Source organism: Dermacentor variabilis, chromosome 4 (assembly GCF_050947875.1).
Source record: "Dermacentor variabilis isolate Ectoservices chromosome 4, ASM5094787v1, whole genome shotgun sequence".
NCBI classification, from domain to species: Eukaryota; Metazoa; Arthropoda; class Arachnida; order Ixodida; family Ixodidae; genus Dermacentor; species Dermacentor variabilis.
The window spans coordinates 102,687,381-102,712,832 of NC_134571.1; the positions used below are offsets into that span (position 1 = coordinate 102,687,381).

Consider the following 25,452-nt stretch of genomic DNA (forward strand, 5'->3'; position numbering starts at 1 on the left):
TCGTTCATCTTGTAATGCATTGAGTACTAGCTAACCAAGCACTAAAAAAAGAAGCGACTGTTGGTTCCCATTGTGTGTGTGTGTGTGTGTGTGTGTGTGTGTGTGTGTGTGTGTGTGTGTGTGTGTGTGTGTGTGTGTGTGTGTGTGTGTGTGCGCGCGTGCTGTCAGTAGTATGCCGTACGAGGCCGACGGTTGGAGGGGGTGACGGTGAAACGATGCTAAAAGGGGCCACCATATGAGGAAGGTAGTCCAGTGGCATGGTTTTTCGTTAAGTTTGCGTTCATGGATAAATATATAAGCGCAGCGCAGCATCGAAGACACCACCCTTTCTCGACGTGTTATATTCTACGGCAGGAGAGGCCGTGGGCGGGGTAGATAGAGGGTCTGCGCAGTTTAGCGCGTCGACGACACGCGGAGGCGCGCCATTTGTGCACCACCGATGTCGGGCACGCAGTCAGCGAGCCATCGACGGCGTCACGCTCGGGGCGCGGAATGTCCATAGTCCTGGAGGAATCGCTCGAGAATGCCGCGTGCGGTGGCTCGGGCCGAGCGTGAGGAGGAGGCACAGCCGTTAGCCAAGCAGCGCGCATCCATCACCGCCCAAATGAGTCTCTCAACTCTTTGACGCCTCGCGGGGGTGATGTAAGCCTCCGAGAAGTGCAGAAATGCTCCCCCTTCCCTCAACCCGCGTCCTCCTTTCATGACAACAGCTGCAGGAGCAAGCGCTCGTGTTGTGTACTGCGAGAAGCAGGACACACGCACGCGCGCACATGCACGCACGCACGCACCGCGCGCGCGCAGTCCTCGCTTCGTTCTCTGTACGTCCCCTTGGTAGGGAGGGTAGTATTTTCGGCCATCCAGCGTACATTCCGCGTCGCAATATGGGCCGGCCTGTAGGGGGCAGGCGCACTGTCGCACCTTAGTGATGCCCTTAGCTGGCGCCTAACAATGGTGCGTAGGACTTTCAGCGGTCCTGCTCTGCTCTGAGTGGGGAGTCCCTCGTTTATGCGACCAACAATGCGAGCGCAGTTTGCGGTTAGTGAAAATGCGCTCGCGCGAAAGCGCAGCGGATCAACGAACGTCTCCGCGAAATTTTGCTACTTTTCGTCGGAGCAACATGATGCGAATTCGAATGTATGCTACGTGCGATGAATAGTTTGCGTTTCTTTAATTTATTTTATTTCATTTGGGTGGGAAGTTTGCTGGTGAAAGCCTAAATGAAACAGTGTTGTCTTCGTTCAGAAATGATGCAACTGCTCGACCTCTCTTCTGGGTGCTGTCCCACTTGGCACCATCTTCTGGCGCTTGACGTTGGTGAGCCTTTGTTTCAGCAGCGGGCATTTTAACGGCGAAGCTTTTGCTACTTACAGCTGCTTGGTTCAGTTAGCTTCGACTTTGAGAAAGATTGGCTGTTAAAAAAAAGGATAAAGTAGGGACTATGTGCTTACTACAGCGAGTTAAGAGTGTTTCCGTGCCGAGTTTCTAGTTTTCAGAGCGCACCGCCTATAAATGTCTTTGTTGTACCTGTTGCTGTCTCTTATATCGCTTGATAAACAGTTAATCTTCGATAACGAAGAGGCTAGAACAGCCGTCTTAGTGGCGTATAAATCACTCGCACGCGCGCGCTGTTTGGGATCGCACCGCTGGTACGATCTGTTGGGAACTCGGCGCTGACGCCCGTGGTTGTACCTGGGTCGCAAGCCCCAAGGGTAGCGTTGGCCTGGCGGCCTGGGGTACAACTGGAAGCATCCGAAGGTCCCGGCAAAGCATGAGTCGACTGGTAACAACGAAAACAACTTGTTTATTTTAACATCGCAAAGAGTTGGCGGTCAGGTTTGACCGAAGTAGAGAGACGGGAGAGCACTTCACTCAACAGAAGAAATCGGAGCCCTCCTTTTTGGCGTCCGGGGGCAGCTGTTTTTATACTCTCGCAGTTGAGGGCAAGAAGGAACCCCTCAAAAGACGAGCACGTGAATGTACAATGGGCTAATGGTGACGCACACTGTCGTAGCGATGCCGTAGCACCATGTCGAGCACGATCTCGTAGCACCCTGTTGTAGCGCTGCCGTAGCACCATGTCGAGCACGATCTCGTAGCACCCTGTTGTAGCGCTGCCGGTCGGGCACAATGACTGTAATGAGAGGATGATCCCTGCTTTGGCATCGCCTGTTTCGGGCACAATGACTGGAATGAGAGGATGATCCCTGCTTTGGCATCGCCTGTTTCGGGCACAATGACTGGAATGAGAGGATGATCCCTGCTTTGGCATCGCCTGTTTCGGGCACAATGACTGGAATGAGAGGGTGATCCTTTGCGGTCGCATCGCCGCAGTCGCGCCTGGAAACACCTGCCGATGAGTGTTGCGGCGACGACGATCGGGCCAAAATGTCTGCCGCCCCGCCGCAGTCGCGCCGGCAAAACCACGTGTCGCAGGCGAAACGCAACAGACCGCCCCGCCGGGGGAAGGAGATCCCGATGGACAGGGGACTGCATCCGCTGTCCGGAGGGATGTCGCTCGATGATGCTCATAACCGAAGTCGGGCGTCCCTCGACGTTTCTTGAGCGCAGCGCACAGAGAAGGCCTCGTTCTCTCGTTCAGGTTCGCACGGGACACTGCAAAGTGACTTCGGGAGAGTTCACATTTTTGTTCTCGTTCCCGGCAAGCGTTAGAACTACGCTGAAACTCAACCGCTCAGTCAGCAAGCACGGCACAACCCTCACTAAGCCCTGCCAGGCTCTTTCCCCTTTTTATACCACTGCCTAGTTCCTTACAGTAGTCTAGCATCGCTCAGAACGCGTCCACAAATTGAAAAATTGCACTAGAAAGCATATCATCACTTTGAAACACTAAACAAAAGCAATATGTTAAAAAAAATCCTGCCTCAGGAAGAAAAACATCAGTAACAAACAATTTTGAGGCTGATTCCTACGTTAGGGGCTTCGACTTAAGCCATCGGCGTTACCGTTGAGACTCCCCTTTTTGTAACGCACCTCAAAGGAATATTGTTGTAAAGCGAGGCTCCAGCGCAGGAGGCGGCCATTTTTGGGAGAGATGGTCTGCAGCCATTGGAGAGGGCAGTGATCCGTCTCAATGATAAACCTCGAGCCGGCTAGATAGCATGACAATTTCTGAACGGCCCACACGAGACACGCACACTCTTTCTCGGTGGCGCTATACGCCTGCTCACGACTGGTCAGCTTACGACTAGCATACAGGACGGGGTGTTCTACTTCTCCATTTTCCCGTTGGCACAGTACAACGCCCATGCCTCGCTCACTAGCATCGCACTGAACAATGAACCCTTTTGTATAGTCTGGCGATCGTAGCACAGGCTGGCTTGTTAGGGCACTCTTTAGGGCGCTAAAAGCTCTTTCCTTTGTCTCGTCCCAGACGACTGTTTGAGGCTCTGTTTTTCTTAGAGCATCCGTCAGGGGAGCCGCGATATCAGAGTACCTAGGGATGTACCTCTGATAGTAGCCGGCGACACCCAAGAACGACCGAATATCGGTCTTGGTGCGCGGTTGTGGAAAGTCTCGCACAGCGGCCACTTTTATTTCAGAGGGGCGGCGACGACCCTGACCAATCACGTGACCGAGGTAGACAACCTCGGCCTGTGCTAACTGGCACTTAGGAGCCTTGACTGTCAAGCCCGCTTCGCGCAGGCGGGTTAGCACTGCCCGCAAGTGTGCCATATGCTCAGACCAGGATGCGGAGAATATCGCTACGTCGTCTAGATACGGTAAAGCGAATTCTTGCTGTCCCCGCAACACTTTATCCATGAGACTTGAAAAACAGTATGGCGCGTTCTTCAAACCAAAACTCAACACTTTAGGACGGAATGTTCCCATTGGTGAAATGAACGCCGCATACCTACTAGCCTCTTCTGTAAGTGGAACCTGCCAATAACCCCTGACAAGATCTAGGGTGGAAATAAACTGAGCGCTACTAACTTTCTCAAGGCGCTCCTCGATGTTAGGGATCGGATAAATTTGATCCTTAGTGATGGAATTAAGCCTGCGGTAGTCGACGCAAGGACGAGGTTCCTTGCCCGGTACCTCAACTAAAATCAAAGGGGAGGTATAATCACTCTCACCTGCCTCAATAACACCGAGCTGTAGCATTTTCTTTACCTCAGCCTCCATAATATCGCTCTGGCGGGGTGACACCCGATACGCCTTGGATCGTACTGGCTCTGGGGAGGTAAGTTCTATATCATGAGTAAGTACCGAAGTCCTACCAGGCCTCTCAGAGAACAGACATTGAAACTCTTGTAATAGCTGGTGTAGTTCGGTTTTCTGCTCAGGCGACAGCGGTGCTTTACTGATAAGGTCACTAATGACTTGACCGGTGTCTTCCCTGTTCGTCACTGAGCCTAGTCCCGGAAGCTCGACCGGAAGCTCTTCAGGAACGTTTACCATCATGCACACCACTGCTTCCCTTTGTCTATAAGGTTTGAGCAGATTACAGTGGTAAACTTGCTGTGCTTTCCGCTTTCCTGGCAGACTTACCACGTAGTTAACGTCCGACAGTTTCTGAACAATTCGTGCTGGGCCCTCCCACTGCACGTCTAGTTTGTTGTTTAGCGATGTGCGCAATATCATGACCTCATCGCCAACCTCAAAACGACGGGCCCTGGCTGTCCGATCATAATAAACCTTGGCCCTCTGCTGGGCCTTTGTCATTGCTTCACCTGACAACTCCTGTGCCCTTCTTAAGCGTTCGAGGAGCTTAAGCACGTACTCCACCACGACTGGGTCGTCGCCCCTACCTTCCCATGATTCTCGAAGCATGCGAAGCGGAGATCGAAGCGAGCGACCGTACACCAGTTCAGCTGGCGAAAACCCCGTAGCCGCATGCGGCGCGGTTCTTAACGCAAACATCACCCCAGGCAGACACAGCTCCCAGTCAGTTCGATGTTCAAAACACAACGCTCTCAACACGCGCTTCATGACGGAGTGGAGCTTCTCAACGGAATTCGACTGTGGGTGGTACACTGAGCTGTGTAACAGCTTTACCCCACACCTTTCGAGAAAAGTTGTCGTCAAAGCGCTTGTAAACACTGTGCCCTGATCTGATTGGATTTCCGCAGGGAAACCAACTCGCGCAAATATGGACAGTAGTGCATTAACTATCTCAACTGAGCTGAGTTCTTTAAGCGGCACTGCTTCAGGGAACTTTGTCGCTGGGCAGATCACAGTCAAAATGTGTCTGTACCCCGTGGCTGTTACCGGCAGAGGTCCCACAGTATCAATAACGAGCCGTCTAAAAGGCTCCGTAATGATAGGTACCAATTTCAACGGCGCCCTCGATTTGTCCCCTGGTTTGCCCACCCGCTGACAAGTGTCACATGTCCTCACGAAATGGCCTGCGTCCCGAAAACACCCTGGCCAATAGTACTCTTGCAAGAGACGGTCCTTAGTTTTCTTAACTCCTAGGTGTCCGGACCACGAACCCCCGTGTGACAAGCGCAACAGATCCTGACGATAGCATTGAGGCACGACCAGCTGATCGAACTCCACTCCTCTGCGGTCTAGATACTTCCGGTACAGGACTCCACCTCTTTCCACAAAACGCGCAGTTTTCCTGGCGATACCTTCTTTGACATTGCAGCGCACGTTTTCCAGGCTGCCATCCTTTTTTTGCTCGGCTATCAAAGCCGTCCGGCTGACTTTTAGCAACCTATCAAGTCCGTCTGACGTAGGCGCGATGAGCAAATCAGTAGATAGCTCTTCTAACTTTCCCGCGTCGGGCGTTTCCTCTCCAGTATCTGGCGCCTTTAACGTTACAGACTCAAGTTTATTCAGTTCGGGCGTGCTCTGAATATCAGCTTGCTGCGCCTCTGACCCTTTTTCGTTGTTTGATAACGTCGGCCCCGCAACTACCGCCTTTGCAGCGAGCTCCCGAACCTTCGATCTGGTTAAGGCCTGAACACTAGCTTCACCAAACAAAAGCCCCTTCTCGCGCAGGAGGTGATCGGACCGGTTTGAAAATAGGTACGGGTACTGGGGGGGCAGCATAGATGACACTGCCGCCTCCGTCTCAAGCGCTCCGAAAGGTCCTTCAATAAGCACTTTTGCTACCGGCAGACACACGCTATGAGCTTCCACGGCTTGCTTGATCCATGCGCACTCGCCCGTGAACATATGGGGTTCTACGTAAGACGGGTGAACTACATCCATCGTAGCTGCGGAATCGCGAAGCACTCGGCCCTCTTTCCCGTTCACGAGGAGGTCTCGCATGTAAGGCTCGAGAAGCTTCATGTTCTCGTCAGTGCTGCCTATTGAAAAAAACACAACTTTTGGTGTTGTTTCCGGACACTGCGCCGAAAAGTGACCCGGCTTCTGGCACGTATAACAAACGCGCGCTCGCCTCATCTCGAACCGCTTTCTGCGTTTGGCTGCCGCCGTCTCTTTACGTTTGGTCGGACTGCGTTCACTCGCATCCTCACTACGCGTGTCCCCCTTTAATCTCATGGGCGTGAACTTTGGCCTCTCAAACTTCGAGCCAAATTCACCCTTTTGACCGTCCTTAGCTCCGCGAGCCCGACGCGTCACAAACTCCTCGGCTAGCTCAGCGGCTTTAGCCACCGTACAAACGTCTGGCCTATCCAAGACCCAGTATCGCACGTTCTCCGGTAACCGACTATAAAACTGTTCTAGCCCGAAACACTGCAGAACTTTATCGTGGTCACCAAACGCTTTCTCTTCTTTGAGCCACTCCTGCATGTTCGACATAAGCCTATACGCAAACTCTGTATATGACTCACTTCTGTCTTTCTCATTTTCCCGAAACTTCCGACGGAACGCCTCCGCAGACAGCCGGTACTTTTTTAGCAGACTCGATTTTACTTTGTCGAAATCCTCTGCTTCCTCTCTATCCAAGCGAGCGACTACGTCGGCCGCCTCGCCGGGTAACAAAGTGAGCAAGCGCTGTGGCCACGTTTCCCGAGAGAACCCCTGCTTCTCGCACGTTCGCTCAAAGTTAACCAGGAACAAACCAATGTCCTCTCCAAGCTTAAACGGCCGCATCAGGTCAGTCATTTTGAACAATACGCGTTCTCCTGCACCGTGTGCCTGACTTCCATTACGAGCGCGTTCCATCTCTACCTCAAGACGCTTCATTTCCAAAGCGTGTTGACGGTCACGCTCTTGTTGCTCTCGCTCTTTCTGTTCTTTACGTTCACGCTCTTCTTTTTCTTTTGCAGTCTCCCTCTCTTCAATAGTCTCAAGGCATTCCGACAGCTCGTCATCCTCAGCCTCTAACTCAAGAATAGCCTTTAGCAGTTCTGGTTTTCTGAGTTTGTCTGAGACATCCAGACCCAACTCTCTTGCAAGCTCCAACAATTTCGGTTTGCGCAACGACTTCAAATCCATGGCTGCTCTGAATGCTGCTTTCTCTACTGCTTACTATTGTCTTGCCGCAAACTAACCCGGCAGCAACGACAACCACAATTACCAGCTCTGTTTCTGACACTAACAAAAGCCTGGCAAAGCTCAGAAGAAGAAAGTCCCGCACTCACCAAACCTCGCAGGCAGGAATTCCGCGCAGTCGTTCCGCTGCAGGCAACCAGTCGTCACACAGGGCTCGTTGCACTGCTCCCGGATCGTCGTTGAGCTGCTCAGCATACAGTCAACTGCATCTCTTCGCTGCTGGCCTCCGTTGTCGCGATCTCACCGCTGGCAGACAGTTGTTTGAAGTCGGAGGCGATCTCACCGCTGCCAACCAGATGTTTCGGATCTGACCGCTGGTACGATCTGTTGGGAACTCGGCGCTGACGCCCGTGGTTGTACCTGGGTCGCAAGCCCCAAGGGTAGCGTTGGCCTGGCGGCCTGGGGTACAACTGGAAGCATCCGAAGGTCCCGGCAAAGCATGAGTCGACTGGTAACAACGAAAACAACTTGTTTATTTTAACATCGCAAAGAGTTGGCGGTCAGGTTTGACCGAAGTAGAGAGACGGGAGAGCACTTCACTCAACAGAAGAAATCGGAGCCCTCCTTTTTGGCGTCCGGGGGCAGCTGTTTTTATACTCTCGCAGTTGAGGGCAAGAAGGAACCCCTCAAAAGACGAGCACGTGAATGTACAATGGGCTAATGGTGACGCACACTGTCGTAGCGATGCCGTAGCACCATGTCGAGCACGATCTCGTAGCACCCTGTTGTAGCGCTGCCGTAGCACCATGTCGAGCACGATCTCGTAGCACCCTGTTGTAGCGCTGCCGGTCGGGCACAATGACTGTAATGAGAGGATGATCCCTGCTTTGGCATCGCCTGTTTCGGGCACAATGACTGGAATGAGAGGATGATCCCTGCTTTGGCATCGCCTGTTTCGGGCACAATGACTGGAATGAGAGGATGATCCCTGCTTTGGCATCGCCTGTTTCGGGCACAATGACTGGAATGAGAGGGTGATCCTTTGCGGTCGCATCGCCGCAGTCGCGCCTGGAAACACCTGCCGATGAGTGTTGCGGCGACGACGATCGGGCCAAAATGTCTGCCGCCCCGCCGCAGTCGCGCCGGCAAAACCACGTGTCGCAGGCGAAACGCAACAGCGCCCACAGGCATACGTGCCATCTGATACGTCATATTAACCGCGCTATAGAATAGACAGAGGGGAGAAGAGAGAGTATGAAATCTTCATGTCATTCGGTGGCGCTAACGTCACCGACCGACTAGCACGCGAACTGCCGTTATTTGAAACCTTAATGTGCCGTCACTGTTAGGGCGCGTCTGCCAGTGCAGGTGCTTAGTGCGGCGATGCGCTGGAGAGTACCATGACCAGTGAGAATGCCATGCTCCGAGGAACGCCTCTGTTACAAACGACGTAGTGCCTGAAACCTTAAAGGGGCATCCGTCACTGCTGGACTACCAGCGCTCCTCTTTGAATGTCTATAGACTCTCAACATCCAGTGCATGAAGTCACTCCTCAGGGCAGATATCGCCTCGCCAACATGGCGCGGTGGTTCCGTGGGTCATGAGGAGCCAGTAACTGAGGGGTATCTGTCTTTTGTCACCAAAGGTGCTCGCCAGTGAGCAAACAGGAGCCCTTGGTAGCGCTGCTGGTAAGCACTCGCGAAGCGCCGCGATTGACCACCCTATCTTACCTTCCCCACAATGCTTTAGAGCAACGTAAGGATGCTATATAAGGCCCGCCTCTGAGATTCAGAATGTACGTGAAGGAAGCCGCTAACCTCTCCCTTATAAGAACAATGAACAAGTGTTCGAAAGTTCTAGAACGGCCTTTCCATCATTTCCTTCGGGCATATACATGTATACTTCATACGTGTGCCGCCCGTCGTAGTCTGCGGCGAAACTCCCGGTGCGACGGGCCTGGCCCGAGGTCGGCTTTTATTCCTATGCGCGCTGGCCGTTGCCGCTGACTTCGCAATAGCTCCACTCGGGTGTGTGTGTGCTCGCGTGCGGCCAAACAGAGAAGAGTGCCTGCGGCGCGGCCGCGCCAGAGCACTCTATAGCTGCGCCGAGCGCGGCATCGGGGCCCGACGCTTGTCTCAAAGACCAGTCGTTGTTGGGCGCGCTCACTGCGGCTCACGAGCGGCGAGGTCTGGCGGTGGGTCTGCGGCATGCTGCCGCTGCTTCTTCTCATTGCTCGCCGCGGTCTGTTGCGGCTCGTAAACGGAGCCCGTTCCTCCTACAGCGAGAGACATTGGCGGGCCGATTTTTCTTCCCGGCAATCGGTGGCCCGACACGGCCCCAGACCTTCTGGCGACGGCTGGAGCCTTTGTCTGCCGCGCACTTGCCGAAGCGCCCTGGGCGGCGAGCTCCGTCCTGCGCCGATAAAAGTGTGCACCGCTGGAGAAGCTTGACAGCGTGACAGCGAACGGGGTGTTCAAATTGTAAGCCGTCTTTTCACGTCGGGAAAGTGCACGTCTGAAAGGCAGGTCTTACTGTCGGCTGGCGTGTCTGGTCAACGCACAAGCTCCGTTGAAGCAATCACGAGATGTCCTTCCGAGAGAACAGCCTTGTGAATTCGGCCTTTGATTGGTCGACGCCATTTGACGCTTCCGAAGCGGTGCACGGATTTACTAAGAGGGATTGCGTGTTAGGGAGAAGGAAAGTAGAGGGACATATACGCGAGAGGCTTTTGTTATCCGGCGTTGGAACAGTTCACAAGCCTGCGTTCTTGCTCGGAGCATATTGCCGGCTATCCGGTTGTGCCATATGTAACAGATGGCAATGCTCAGCGCATTGTGCACCGTTTTGTTTTGTGCGGGCTCTCCCATGGAGTCTTGTAGGGCGTATTGCATGCTGTGAGACAAGGTCATTTTTCTACGAAACTCTTGTGCCCGTATTTAGATCTGGGCATCTGGCACACGATGTGGCAGTTGGAATCTGACATACGAGGTGGTTAGGGAATCTTGGCCCGTAATCAAAAGAAGCTCTTAATATATATGTAACAGTTCGTAAGAACAAATTCCAGACAATCCTGGTGCTGGAGGTATGATTATCGAAGGCCTCGACGGCAAATAGCACTTACGAATGAAATCTCTGTGAATTCGGCCTCCTTGTTTGGGCATGTACTGCATGCAGCGGTGATCTTTGATTGCTGGGGAAAGGACGTTGTGCACATTGAGCTAGAGGGAACATCTGATTTTAAGGAAGTAGTAATTATTCTCGTGCTTTGTGTGTTTTATTGAGTAGACGCGGCTAATGTTATACGTTGCGCACATATACATGAAAGAAAGACAACTCTGGCAGATTTCATGCAAATGCTGAGCTGCAGCCTGTACTCCAATAGTAGCTAGGTGCTCCCTATAAGTTTGAATGTACGCCGCATTATCAGAGGGGAATGGGCTAGCGGCAGCCTTCTGGCAAGTCTAAATGATAAGCGCACCGTCCCGCTTGTAACCCGAATCTCAGCAAACGAGCACCTACGCATTTGACACGGCCGGCCGATTACTCGTAATGAAGTCCTTGCATCTGGAAGCCTGAAAGAGCGACATTCCGTGGACTCTTCAAGAGGAAGAACAATTCGTCTTGCCCAGATTACAGATTTATCAGGCTTAAATGCAGCATCATGGCTGTACTCTCTAAATATATATCTGTTTTTTTCTTTGCTGGTCGTACAACGTACGTTGTTCAGGCCCAAAATGAAACCGCACAACAAGCGCGGCAAATTGAACGAGTGGTTCAAACGGGGTACGGTGGTTCGGAGCGTCGTAAAAATTATCAGAACGGGAGGTGCTTTCCGCTCCGACGCTTTCGACAACGTTCGTATACACAGTGCGAGTGAATCGTTAAGTCGCAACTTATCTAGCGTGGCCGTTTATCAGCCCGAAGGTGAATCCGATGTGGTTTGCTATTACTTCTTCTTCCGCCTCGCGTGTATATACGCCGAGACAAGCCTATCCTTATCCCTCTCCCCCAGCCCCCTTCTCTCTCTCTCTCACGCACACACAGCTTGTTTCGCCTTCTCTTCATTTTAGTGGACCTCTATTCTTGTCAACTCGACCGGTTGGTCGAGCCCGCGGACCTGCCCCGTTTCTCGTCCTCTGGCCACAGTTTATGTATACACGCTTGCCTATAACGCTGCGCATCGGCTCGTGCCCTCGCCCCCCCGGTTCTTCTCTTTCCCACCGCGGTGATTTGATGGAGCAGCGAAAAACGCGCCTGAACACCGCCGCCGTATATAGCTACCGCTTCTCCGCTTCGCGCTATCAGCCCCGCGAGAAAGCTTCAGCCGCGGGTTGACGTATTGCGGCAATTAGATTAATTACTTCTCGCTCCAACGCGGCGGAGCTCCTCCTCGCGTTTGTGTGTGGAATTAAATAAAAAGTATACAAACGGTAAAAAAGACAAATCCCGGAGATCTTTTTGGAGATACCATCTTCGTTTTTTATTGTTATTATTATTATTGTTCTCTCCGTTCGGTTGTTTGAAGCCCGAGTTGGGCTGTTATTATGGACCTGGGCGGCTGGTCGAGCGTAATTCAGAGGCCGGTCGGCGAGGAAGTGAAAATGGAGGCGCTTCTTCGGTCAGAAATATCTCGCATTCCTGCGATGATGTTAGGCGGTTTGGTTGACGCGTCCTATCCAAAAGTGTATATAATGAATGCGTCGAAGCTCGATCCTTAACGGTGTTCAGTGGAATTGTAGGCTTCGCTTAATTTCTTTAGGTCCGTGAACTCGCACGAGGTAGTTTAAATTGCTTAGAAGCCTGGACCCTGCGTCTGGGCCTCAAGAGCGCCTGAATATCGCCCTACGGTGATCGATCAGAGTGTGCATGCTCCAGGTATATGATCGTCGTGCGCCAGCATTTCGCGCGCCGCGTCGTTCGTTGACGGCTCCTGTCATTCATCCTGAGCAAACGCCTGACCTGTCCTGCGTGCCTTCCCTCTTTCCTCTTCACTCCCATATCTCCTACATCGCGTACACTGTCGCAGAAGTCACGCCGAGGTTAGCGAAAAACCTACCGGGCACTGTCACGCCGAGGCTTTTATGCAAAGCAAAATATAAAACAGGTATTTAAACCGTATAAGGTATCTTCAGCACCAAAGTACAGTTGTCTGCGCGGGGCCTTGTTCTCACGTTAATTTTTTTCATGGCCGCTTTCATGAAAATGAGCACTTTGAACTTGCAGTTGTTTTTAACGGAGCAGCTTCAAGTGTTCCTTTCGGTTCATTGGAATGCGCCATAAGCCGTCGGAACGTTTTCTGTTACTGTCGTTCCGTAAAGAGAAGCAACCGTTCTCTTATACGGATGACATTGCTTCTCTACTCGTCATATATTGGACACTCACCACCAGGACCCGTATTCGCAAGAACCTCTTATGCTATAGAGTTTCGTAGGAGAAAATATGCTGGACATATTATTATCGAAGGTGGCCAGACAGTAGCATGGGACCCTTACGAACAAAATGCTTTGTGATTTCGGCTCCTTGAGTATAGAGAAGGAGAGGTATGCGAGATACAAAGTTGGTCGGGAAGGCAAATGAAGACTAGGGGGACGGGGGTTCGGCGGTCCCGGCGTGCTCCTCACGTGCCATCTTCGGGGTAGTGTGCTGCCCTCTTCGCGGTCCGTTCGTCGGGGTCGCCGCTGAGGTAAAAGGCGGGACCCGTTTCTTCTCGCCGCCACGGCGGCGCCGCATCGCATCGCGAGGTTTGGTCGCTGGAGCGCGACGTTACGACTACGACCGGCTTGGCACCCCGGCGATGTTGCTTCCCGTACACACACACACACACAACGGAGCGAGGCGCGCAGGCGGGGCCGCGGCCAGAGAGGCATCGGACCGGGCGCGAGGCAATGCACATCGTTCGCGCTGGAGAGGCGAGGAAGCGAGACGACGGCGACGACACGCATTCCAGGGGACCATGCCGCATTGCGATTCTGGGAATCCCGCGCGCACTTGGGAGGCGGCGGCTGCTGACGGCTGCTGCTTCTGGATGTCGCCGAGATGACGATGGGGGGAGGGAGGAGTGAGAAGCCGCGCGGGTCTTCTTGTTTCGCCGGCATTTTGCGCTGATTTATGCCGCCGCGACGAGGTCCTGTGTGCGTGCGCGTGAAGCAGCAGCAGCAGCAGAGGGTGCTGCCGCCGCCGCCAACAAGGGCGATGCGAAACGTACAGGTCCCGAAGGAGCGCGCCCATATTATTCGTGGGGAAAGAGGCACCGCGTGATGCTCGCTTCTCTCTTCTTCCCTCGTGACGACGCCTGCTTTTATCAATGCTCGTCGGTCCCGTCGAAGGGTCGTCGTCGTCGCCGCTGCCAGAGCGTGTTCGTGCATGTGTGTGTGTGCGTGCGTGCGCAAGCGCGACTCTGCCTGCTCGCCCGACAGTCTTGTGGATGTGCTTCCTCCTTCTTGTGTACCCCTGTCGCCGCGGTTGTTCCTGGCTTCCCCCCCCCCTCTCTATTACCTCTCTCGCGCCTGCTTCGTCTTCGTGATGCATCATTCATATTGTGCTCGTCGCAGCGGTAGCGAGCGTTGCGGCCGCCGCGCGACCAGCGATGCGTCGCGTCGACACGTAGGCGCGCGATATATGTTAATGGCGGTGCGCCTGCCCTCTCCACCCCCCCTTCTATTCCCCAACTGTCTCTGCCGCGCGCACACACCCAATGCCGCCGCTGCATTCGGTGTGCGAGCGCTCGCGATGCTCATTTGCGCGCGAGCAATTCCTGGCGGCTGATGCGCTTTTTCTTTAGCCTCATGACAACCCCTTCCAAGCTTTATACACCCTTTCTCGCTATCTCTTCCCAAACTCTCTGCCTTGACTCCCCTCTGAGCGTAGTCGCAAAAAAAAAAAAAAAGTGTCGTCGTTTGATTTGTTGGGATTTTAGTTCCGAGTGCTGCTTGCTGGTGCGAGCCGGTTTCCGCTCTTTCTCGCTGTCGTGTTGTTTATTTTCGGTTATTCTTGTTCGGTTGCCGTCGCTTTTGTCTCTACGTGAGCGAGTGCTTTCACCACCGCTCGCTGCTCTCTTGTCGCCACAGAGGCGTTGACGCGGCGGATGGACACGCTTCGCTTGCGAGTGCAACTAAGAGCATGCTGGCGTGGTGTTTTGGCGTGTGCGGTTTTGCTTTGTCTTTTGCAAGCATATAACGTCTGTCTTGGCACTTCCTTTCATCCTTCTGGAGCCTCGCATGTCCCTGGTTCCACCTCGATCGTATGCCCTTTTACCAGTGCCAACGAACCTTCGGTGTATGTGGAGCTTTGCCGCAGTTTTCGGCACTCGTTTCAGTATCCAAATCTGATCGCTTTCTCTTGATGTCTTGGCACATTGGTTTTGGGCAATTCCGCCATAGAGATTGTTGATACCGTCAGAACTCTTAGAGTACTACTTTCATACAGATTTGTCGTGGGATGCACATATCAATAATCTCATTTCTCGCACTTCAAATGCAATCGGTGTACTGGCAAAATCACATTTTTTACTCCCTGCGAGTATCAAACTCCAAATATATCACGCATTAGTTTTCTCTCAATTAAGCTACCGTTTCCTTGCCTGGGGCACCAAGACAATAAAAAACAAAATATGTAACTAGATTACACATGTTACAAAAGAAATCCATCCGTCATGTACCTGGGGAACACTGCAAAGCACACACCGCAACACTTCTCACACATTTTCGCATAATTTATTTTCAGAGCTTTTATGCGTATAATTTAGCCCTCAGATATAAACAAAGCGCTAAATTTTCTGATGGAACACTACGTTCATTAGCGGAGCTTAAAATAAAGACACATCCTTACCCGTCCCGAAATACCGACAACAGGATACACACGTTTAATTATGAGTGAGGAAATGCTATGCTACAGGCTTCCGAAACATTTAAGCTACCTCCTGGAACATGAAATAGACATTGCATGTACCAGTAAGAAAGCATTGAGAATGTTCTTCCTGTGTCTTTAGTATTGTGTATCAGTGAAGAATTGTATTTCTCTTGTTTTTGCTTTGGTGTGCTTATATAATATTTTTTTTGTGTGTGTGTGTGTGTGTGTGTGTGTGTGTGTGTGTGTGTGTGTGTGTGTGTGTGTGTGTGTGTGTGTGTGTGTGTGTGTGTGTGTGTGTGTGTGTGTGTGTGTGTGTGTGTGTGAATTGTGGTTACACATACTGAGTGTGTTTCTTTATGTGAAAAATAGCATGTAATGTCATGCGGTCCAATCCCCGTCAAGTGAACGAAGGTGCATTTTTGTTCTGGCGTCCTCCAGTTTTTATGTGAAAAAATGGAATAAAATTGAATTGAATGCCCTGCATTGGTCCGATGGCTTGGACTGAAAAACACGAAGCTATAAATGTGGTGGCAACCGAGGTGTACACAGCGGACGGGAGAATCGCATCCTGTGTCTATGTGAGGGATAGGGGCGTTGAGAGGGGCCGGGGAGTTAGGAGAGGGGGGGGGGGGGGGGGGGAGTGCGTTCGTGCTAGCGTGTGTGTGGGAAGACCCCAACTTTCGTGTCTGTCGGTGGTCCGGTTTTGTGATAGTAGCAGTGACTACTGACGCGCGTTGTAGCAATACCTACCATTAAGCTAATTTGCCATACACATGAACGCATTCGTATACAATGAAGTGAGCTTCGTTTAGTAGCTTATTTTGCTAGCGGAAGGCGTAAGTGACGAAAGCGCTAAGTGAACATCCGAAGTGGGCGTCAAGCCGTAGGAATTGTTTCAGGGCGTGATTTTCGTTTGGCTTATTGTGTTGAATGCAGGCGCGATTTGTTGTCAGCGCTGTCGCTCTTTTTTTTTTTTTAGTACTTATATATTCTTTGTTTTTCTCCTTGCAGGTAAGTCCCCGCCATGCTGCCTGTGTCCTATCTCTGCGCGCTGACGTGCGTTAACGAGATCATCGCGAGCAACGGCTTCGGGGACGGCTAAAGCTGCAGCTAGCCTGCCCCGCTCAGGTTCGGAGACTCCTTTCGCTGCTCGCTCGTCTTCTCGCCGCCCTGCGCGTAGACTTCGCCCCCGAGGCAGCGGCTTTCCCTCCGAACGGGAACACATCTGCAGCGCAACAAGCGCGCAGCCCAGTTACGTAGTTGCGTGCGCCGCCAGTTTCGCCTTCGCCGCCGAGCTTTATAGAGCCTTGCGTGCGTTCGCCTCGGGAATCTGGCCCGATGGCGGCTTCGTGCGACCTCCTTGGAGATGCGTGTGCACCTTATACGTGCAGCGCGCGCTTCCGTGACGCGTCGATCATGACAAGACGGATCGTCGGCGCAAGGCTATCTGGTTCGGCCTCGTTTGTTCAACGCCGCGCGCGCGCGCGCGGTACGTGTCCGTCTGGAGCTGGACACATAGGCTCCTCTGTTGTTTCAATTACCCCCAGTGTGTGCTTGTGCATGCACACGTGCTACGTATGAAACACTCCCTCTCCCCTCCCTTCTTTCTTTCGTCTTTCCGCGCGCTCAGGTTGACGCGGTTTCGTACGGGGGGAGAAAAAAAAAGAGAGAGAAGGGGGAGGTCGCGGAGGTTGAAGGGGGTTAGTTGCCCTTGCACCCCCGACCTCCTGGCGGTCGGGTGCCGTGTTGTGTCCATTAAAAATGAACCGGTTCGTCGTCGTGCGCGCCGTCACGGAAGTGCGCGGATGCGACCGCGTCGAGAGCGCGTACTGCCACTGCTGTGGGCTACTGCGTTTATACGGCGCAGGGCGTATACGCGTCGCCTTGCGTCGGTGTGATGTGTACAGCGGAAGTGATTGTTCAAATACAGGTACGACGGAATGTACCAAGTATCAGTTGAGCTTTATCGGCTGTCAAAAGGAATCTGTTGAAACGAACATGGGCATTCTAGGGTGCTGATGGGAGTGTTTCTCTTAGGACTGGGTTCGTTCAAACGTTTGCTACAGTGACGATGCAGATATACAGGGCGTCCCGCGTAACTTGAGCCAAACATTAAAAATATGCAAATGCAACGTAGCTAGCCGGAACCAAGGTAATGTTGTTTGCCGTCGCTTGGAGATACTCAGAATCTGTGTTTCATACCGCCAAATTAGATAATTATTCTAAATTAACTATTTAATCAAGTTCTCAAATATTATAATTTAATGGTATGTATTAATGAGAAAATTGTAGAGCAACATGAAAAGCTCCCGATACAACTTTCTGTTGCTCCATACGTGTAGCATAAAAGCGTTTTTCCGAGCCTGAAAGAAGCCCAAATTTCAGGCCGTGAACGTTGTGCGTTAGTTGCTCCCAGAGAGTGGCAGATGAGCACGTCGTAATTCCATAAAGCAGGTCAAAAGAGTACAAACTCGGCACGGGCAAAATAAAAAGGCCATTTTGCATATGTATGTACGTTTCTTCCTGTCCGTATCCAGTTCGCGCTATTTTATTATTTGTTCAGTGTTCGATGTCTTTTGAGCATGCCGTGAACTGCTTGCACATCGTTGCGAAATATGCGCATTAAAGAACAGACACATTCCACGTGTGTAAGATTTCCAAGATTCAGTCTGTCCGTGTAGGCTATGGTTATTCAGCTAATAATTCTGCCGACTTGCTTGTGTGCTTTCAGGCAGTGAGTCCCGTTCACCATTGTTACTATAGTAAGAGAGGTCTTGTGCACACATTGTCGAAGGGATTTCGTTATTCTTTTTCTGTAAGTTGCCATAATCCACCGTCTTCATCCTATTTTTATCCCTCACTCCATTCCTGCCGTTCCTCCACATGCGAGAGCAAGGGAGAAAAACACAAACACACGAACAAAATAAGGGGAAAGAAAGAAAGGATGACCAGATGGATTTCACCCTGTTCAACCTAACGACTGCGCCTTAGCACTCGTACCCGCGTGTCCCCGCTCCTGTTGCGCCGTTCCGCGTTCTACTCCAGCGTCTTGGAGCCCGTGCAGACCGTTGCCGTCACGCACCGCGCTCTCGCCACGCGCGCCAACGGCAGCAGCAACAGTAGTAGCGCCGTGTGCAGGCGTCCAGCGTGACGTCATCGAGCGGCGCGTGGCGGGACAATAGACGCGATAAATGGGGGAAGACGCGCGCTCGAGCGCGCGCGTGTGTGTTTGTATACGTGATGGGTGGAAGGGGGCTGGGAAGCGCCGCTGGATGGAGGAATGAGGGGGGGGCGGGGGTCTTGCTGTAGTCGAGATTGCGCCTAACAGCCGTCGCTCGCCGCAAGGGTCCATTGTGTCGCGTGTGGCGCGCTCGGCTGAGCACGGGGGCTTCAATGCGGTACTTGTTGCCTCCTATTCACGGGAACGACGGTCCTCGCTCTCTCCTCTTCTGCACACACACGCGCGTATACAAGACACCCCGCCGCTGCAGTCGAGGTAATCGCTCTCCGCCGTGCTTTCTATTTCACTTTCACCGTTGTTCGCCCCCGCTATGTGCCCTTGCGTTTCTATTCTTTACTTGCGCGCCTCGAGCCGCTCTTCATTTGGTTCCTGCGCTGTGTGCGACGCGTCTGTTTCTCATTTTCTTTTCACCTTTCATGCCTTGATTGTCTGCTCCTTCTTTCTATCTTTCCTTTGTTTGTGTTTTATTTCTTTTTTCCCCATTGGAACGTTGCCTCATGCGTGCCCGACTCCCTTTTTTCTTCTTCTTCTTCTCAACTTTCACTCCCACACCTTTTTCACCTCGCAAGGGATATTTTGTAATGTCAAGGTTGCTTCAGTGATTACGTCGGAAACCCTTTCTCGTGATGTTTGCACTCTGACTTGCTAAATGGACGTGCAACGAACTCATTTCGTATGTGGCGAACTCACTGCGATAGGTTCAGCGTAGCGACGTGCGCGTACGGTTACTTGTCAATCAAGCAGGAATGCTTCTCCGTGGCGGTGCTCTTCGTTTTCATTCGTATCTCCTTATCGATGAGTCTCCAGTCGCTTCTGTAATCGCGGTCACTCTCTAGCACTTGTCACAGACCGGTATCTTATGTAGAATTTTGACAACGGAAACGGTATGTTCGGAGGTAAGACTTAAAGTTGCACGTACGAATAAAACATAGTATTTTACGGACTCCGGTCGTAACTACACGTTGACACCAAGGCATTAAAGTTGGGTCGAGTCGGCTTGTCTGGCGGAAACTGCAATCGTCGGGATCGTGTAAACACTAGCGGATCCGAGCGAGCGAGCGCCGAGTTGAGTTGTGCCAACGCGCTCGCAAGCCGTGAGTTGAGCCGCCCAATCAGCTTGGCAACGCGGTGCGGTCGGTCTGGAACAGCTCGACATCTGACGCTACCTTCCTGCGTCGACTTCATGTAAAGAAAGCTTATCACGAAATGATGTAGAGAAGCAGCCGATTAAGCAACGTTTAAGTAAAGGATGCGGTTGGTTACGGATCCTGACAGTTTTCACGGGAGGCTCTGATAAGGCTTACTCACACTGTAGGCCAACAGGACACCGATTTCGGTCTGCCGACAGTCCGCAGACCGAAATGGGTGTCGTGTTGGCCTATAGTGTGAGCGAGCCTTAAGCTTGTCGGTTGCCTTTTCCCCTTTCACTATGCTAACGTGCCATGCTAACTGCTTGTGTTTTGTTGCTGTATTGTTTTTACGTTTGCCAATTCGTCTGTTTCACCTATGCTGTGCTGTATGAATCGAAGTTGCCAGTGCGGGAGTAAGTGAATGATTGGGAAATACGGTCTGATATACGAGGCAGTGTTGCCGACTCGTGAGAGTGCGCAGGAAGGTGAAATTTAATGCACGAGTGTACCAAGAGCAAATCAATGAAATGTTCAAACTAGGGCAGAGCAATCAGAGAAGCAACGAAAGTGTTTATTGTTTGGGTTGGCCGCGTTATGTAATTGTCCGCAGTCACCGGCGTAGAGCTGTGACAGCGCGCGAAAGCTCCGCTTGCATAATCGCGTGAAGCCGCGCAGCCGTTAATGATCACAACTGGCAGCTAAGCGAACATAATTAAATAAGAAGCCTTTTGTGTGTGTGTGTGTGTGTGTGTGTGTGTGTGTGTGTGTGTGTGTGTGTGTGTGTGTGTGTGTGTGTGTGTGTGTGTGTGTGTGTGTGTGTGTGTGTGTGTGTGTGTTTACATTGTATTTCAGGGTGGAACATGCCTCGTCCTGTTTATTCAGGTAGCGTTCTCCAATTATGGAGCGTTAAACGCAGGCCCAACTCGTCTTTCTTAGACCCAAGTCCCCGAGTGCCAGAACGTTCAACTTGCAAACTTTTCAAGTATGCGACGGTGCCTCCACATAATGATACGGCGCCCGCGCTAAACGCGGTCGACGTAGCGGCGTCTCTATCAGCGAAACCTTGTAGGCGATTGCAGGAAACCGGCATGAAAGGGGAGGAAGGGGAACAAAACGATGCAATACGAGCGGAATTGAAGTTTTAAAAAAAAGGGGTGGGGGTGGGGAAAGGAAGCAGAACGGTGCAACAAAGGGCGGCCAGGGTTGGCTTGAAGGGGACGGATACCACGCGGCGCTTATTTGGGAAAAGGGGGCACGAGAGGCTGGCACTTCACCCTCAGCTATAGTCTTCCACCGCCGTCTCCTCTCTCTATTGTACTGTGGGGAATTAAGTCATCCGGCGCTGGCGGCAGCGGCCCGGGTTTTCCTCTGGAGTGGGTCGCCGGGGTCGGCGCCGCCGCAGCCACCGCGATGGAAGGCTGCATAATTGAGCGCGAATCCCGGCGCCCTTGTCTACCCCCCACTTCTTGCTGCTACTCCGTCAGACGGCGGTGGCTTCCCTGTATACACACTCTCTCTCTCTCTCTAGCTTGGTCTCCCTCCTCTCCATCCTCCGGCGCGGGCAGCGCGAGGAGTGCTGCATGGCTCCCGCGCTTCACCAGCTCATCGTCTGTGTGTGTGTGCGCGCGCAGCGAACGGTGGTGCTCGGATTCGTCTCGCGATTCGAGCACTGGCGCGCCATGCACAGCGTACGGGGGAGGAGAGGCTGCGGTCGTTCGCTGCACTCGCGGCTCGCGCGCTCATTGTGGTCGGATCAGAACGTACACCGCTCCCTTCTCTCCCTTCTTTTCATTTCTTTCGTTGTGCGCGCGCGCGTGCTACCTCCTTTCTAGGGCTCACCCGTTAACTCCGTCTCCTGTGCTGCGCACTCCAGCTTTGGGTCTGTTGTTGTCCGAGGGTCGCTTTGCCTGGTACCTCCTGCCACTCCCGTACCCCCCCTTCGCTCTCTCTCTCTCTTTCCGCGTCTTTCCGTGCCCCTCTTCTGCTTTTCCGCATGCAGATGTGTATTACGCACGAACGCCAAAGTACACGAGAAACGGACAAAGTATGCATTCGTGCAGATTTCTGATTTCGGGGCAGCAGTGTGTGCTCGTTTTCTTGCTCGTTCGCTTGTACGCGTTTGCCCGCGGAATAAAAGAATAAAAAGGGGGGAACATGCCCGCGTGGCGGTGATTGTGTGGCATACATATACGCGGAGAAGGCCGCCGGCTGAGGTAATGGGTGATTTGCTGGGCCGGGAGCATGACTGGAGCGCTGCGTTTAACGACGTCGTAATTTAGACGCTGGCTGGGGCTTCCACCTCCGCGGGGTCTTGCCATCCGCTGCTGCCCGCAAGACCCGTTCTTTCTCTTGATTTATTGTTTTCTTTTTCTTCCTGGACCTCAAGGCATGCACACATGCGAAAGCGGGACAGAAAGGAAAGAACACGTGCATACGAGACAATAAATACATATAAAATAAATAATAAGAGATAGAATCATGGTAGAAGTGTAGCGGTATACTTTTGTGATGAGCCTTATCTTCAGCCGTAACCGTATCAGAAAATTACGTCAGAAAAAGATGCGCGCCGCAGATGCTTATTCGTCGATTCCTTGGCGTAATAATTGTTTCGCGCTAGCACGGTGTTTTGGTCCCACTTTCCTGACTAATTAGTCCTTCACGTTCACGTCGAAGACGTTACTCTGGTTAGAAACTATCAGGTGAGGTGTTTCCCGTCTGCTTCGATTTTAAAGGGTAGGGTGAGCTGGCGTAGGTGTCAGATTCCTTGAGAGAAGCGGCGCACCAATTTGCATGTGTACGTCTCCATCAGGTACTACGAGCTACGAGGCAAACATGCCCGCTATCTCGTCACGGCAATCTCTCGCCTAATTAAGCGGCCTTAAGGAGTAGTGCATGCGTGCAAGCAGCTTAAGAACGTGCTGAGATTCAGCGAAGGACTCTCAGTACGTGCACGCAGGTTGCAGCCCCCTCCCCCACCCCACCTCCCCCTTCGCTTGCGCACGGTAACCCTGGCCGTGCTCTTACGCACCCATCAGTGATTCTTATCGACCTCTTATCGACATAGGAAAGTAAGCAAGCATCGAGAACGAACAGGAGGAGAAGGAGGAGGCGATACGCGCGCATATACCACTCGCGTGCCTTGTAACACTCACGTGACCGCCGTGCACGAATTGGCTCGCTCGCTCGCGCACGCAAGGGCATAACGATCGCTGCACTGTTTTCGATCCACCGGGGTTGTATAGGACATGCCAAAGAGAAGGAAGGCTTGCGCACGTGATTGAAGCTTTTTTTACTCCCTCCTCTCAATGACTATACGTCACTCATCTGAGAAACACACTGGTTCGCCGATCGTGCTGCTACTCCCACCTGCTTCCTTCCTCCTTGGCGCGCGCGCGCGATCGAGAGCGAGCTGGTAGGTGTAGGTCATTAATCAAACGCTAATTGCTTTTCGACCTGGTTTACGCGGCCGCGATGGAACGCCGATATAGTTGCCGCCGTACAGCAGCGATTGTTAAATAGGCTGGACACCTCCTCAGTTCTGTTTTTCTTTTTTTCTCCAGATTGTTTCTCCTATACCGTGCAACGTTGGCACACCTCTAATCACCTGCGTTACGGAACGCTTCACTCTCTCTCATTCGCAGCAGCGCAGGATGCATGTTTTTTTCTGTCCGCTGCTACCAGATTGATCAGCCTTCCCTTCTCCCACTCGAGTTCCCAGCGCCCTTCCGGCTTCCATTGGCGCGGCCAGCTTATCGTCTTCAATTAATGCGCCTTCGGTGTTTCGGGTGTCCTCCGCGAGGCGTCGGTTTCTTTATTTCTTCTTCTTCCCCTCTATTTCCCAGGATGGAAAGATAACTTCTCGCCTCGAAAACTGTTGCGCTGTGCGGCGGTCTGGCGTCGCACAGCGCAACACCACCAAAGGGGTACACGCGAACACGCGTGTACCCCTTTCCCCCTCTTTGAGCTCCATCGTACTTTAATAATTCAGCCGCGGGCGTACACTTCGGGTTGCTGCCATTCAGGTCTAGGTCGCTCAACCCGATTAGCCCCGGAAACGTGCGGTGAATAGAGGTCCCTTATACGCCGTATTGCGTGGCTCCGCTGACGAGTGGGAGGACTGTAGGAAAGGACTTGAGGTGCGGCCGGTGACTAGAAAAGAAAATACAAATAAAACAAGCTCAGTCTTTCGTACCGGTACTAAGGGACAGTCCATTGTCCGGCGTGGACTTGGGATGAACAACAAATTTTCAGTTGCGCTTGTTCGATCATTCTGCAGTATAACCTAGGCTCGCGTATTAGTAGGTTCGCGGCCTCGTATTACGTCAGAATGGCGAGAGCTGCGTCACAAACAATGGCAATCCTATTGTGCTCCCTCCGTAAAAAGTGTGCAAATGACTTCAGGCCATGATGCGCAGTATCTGTTAAACATCGGGCCCTCTTGCGCACCAATAAACGAATAAAAGAAAGGTGGCGGTTCAAAGCGACTCGTATATATACCAGTCGCCCTCAACCACCACCTTTCTTAATGGCCTACGCAAGGGCCTACCGTACACCTCATAGTTGGGGATGGCTTAGTAAGATGACCTAGATTAAAAAAAGAGGAAGTATCTATAAAGAAGGAATAAAAAATAGAGAGAGAGATCCTCATTATATGGCCTTGTAACCAGCTCCTTTTTCTTCTTTCGGGGTACGGAAAATCGAGCACAATAAAGATTTTTCTTCAGCGACTTTGTGTTCTGTTCGCTCCCGGATTAAAATTCTACTAAATTTCACTTCTGTGCTTGTATAAGATGAAAGTAAGCGAAAAGAACGAGAAGGGCGCAATTTAGCCCTTTGTTCACTCTGTGCGGTTCACCACTGATGCGCGTGCGCAGAGTCTGTCAAACTGCGGACGCAGTCCCGCTCGTTGCGTGCAAATGTTTACCCGTCTCTGTCGGTATTTGCGCAGGGCCGTATCGGCCGTGACAGCCTCACGCTCGGTTCCGCGCGGGGCACATGCGCGGCGCATACTCGGAAGGGCCAAGGACCCCCCCTCCCCCCTTCATTTTAAAGGCGCTTCAAAAACACGTATTGCGGGCTCCTCTCCCGTCGCTTCAGTCCGCTCATTCCAACGGCGGCGTTGTCGCGGTGCGAGCATGCGGGAGCGCCTTGACGTGCGGGGCTGTCGCCCGCGGCCAGAGCAACCCGCTGTTGGTGTGGGCATATATTCTATACACGGCGTCTAAACTTAGCCCCCCATTTTGCGTTGCCTGCCGCATGTGCCCTGTAGGTTCAATTTTTTTTTTTTTTATGGGGGAGGGGGAGCTTTTGGCTCTGCGTGCCTTGATACACTATCCTAAGACTGAAGTTTTGTTTTTACTCTTAAAAAAAAAAAAAGAAATGAAAAGTAATCTCGTGCCTCCTTCCGCTCCGTCGGCCCATTCCACCGTGTGTGATTGCCTTCTCTTCATGTGTATCTGTCTCCCCTTCCCTCCTCCCCAGTGCAGGGTAGCAAACTGGATATCTATCTTCCGGTTAACGTCCCTGCCTTTCGTATTTCATTTATGTCTCTCTCTCTCTCCATATGTAATTCATGCACCTATAGTCGGTGCTGGAGCGTGCGCTGTGATTCTTCACTGATTCCTGTAGAGGGCTGCCTGTGTTCATGACGACATACTTAGTATGCTACCTCAGATGAGAATGATGAAACATGAACGATATGCGAAATGGGTGTCTTTAGACATTTATTGCTCCAGGAGTAGCTCTGGTGGTGAAAAAAAATTGATAGTTTTGAATCCCTCGGCGGTTTTCGCCTAAGTTCAGCAACAAAACCACAGCCGGCATTTTTCGCTGAAATCAAGTTGCACGAAGGGTGCTCGGTTG

At 52.2% G+C, this 25,452-nt stretch overlaps 1 protein-coding gene across 5 annotated transcripts in view; it reads left to right on the forward strand.

The window, feature by feature from the left end:
• LOC142579586 (uncharacterized) overlaps positions 1 to 25,452 on the forward strand; it is a 515,154-nt gene that overhangs the window by 262,124 nt on the left and 227,578 nt on the right. Inside the window, exon 2 of one of the 5 annotated variants that reach the window (XM_075689956.1) lies at positions 16,231 to 16,347. The exons of the other annotated variants lie outside the window; for them this stretch is intronic. The gene's annotated coding sequence lies outside the window, so the exon portion shown is untranslated. The remainder of the gene's footprint in view (positions 1 to 16,230; positions 16,348 to 25,452) is intronic. 5 annotated transcript variants of the gene reach the window in all.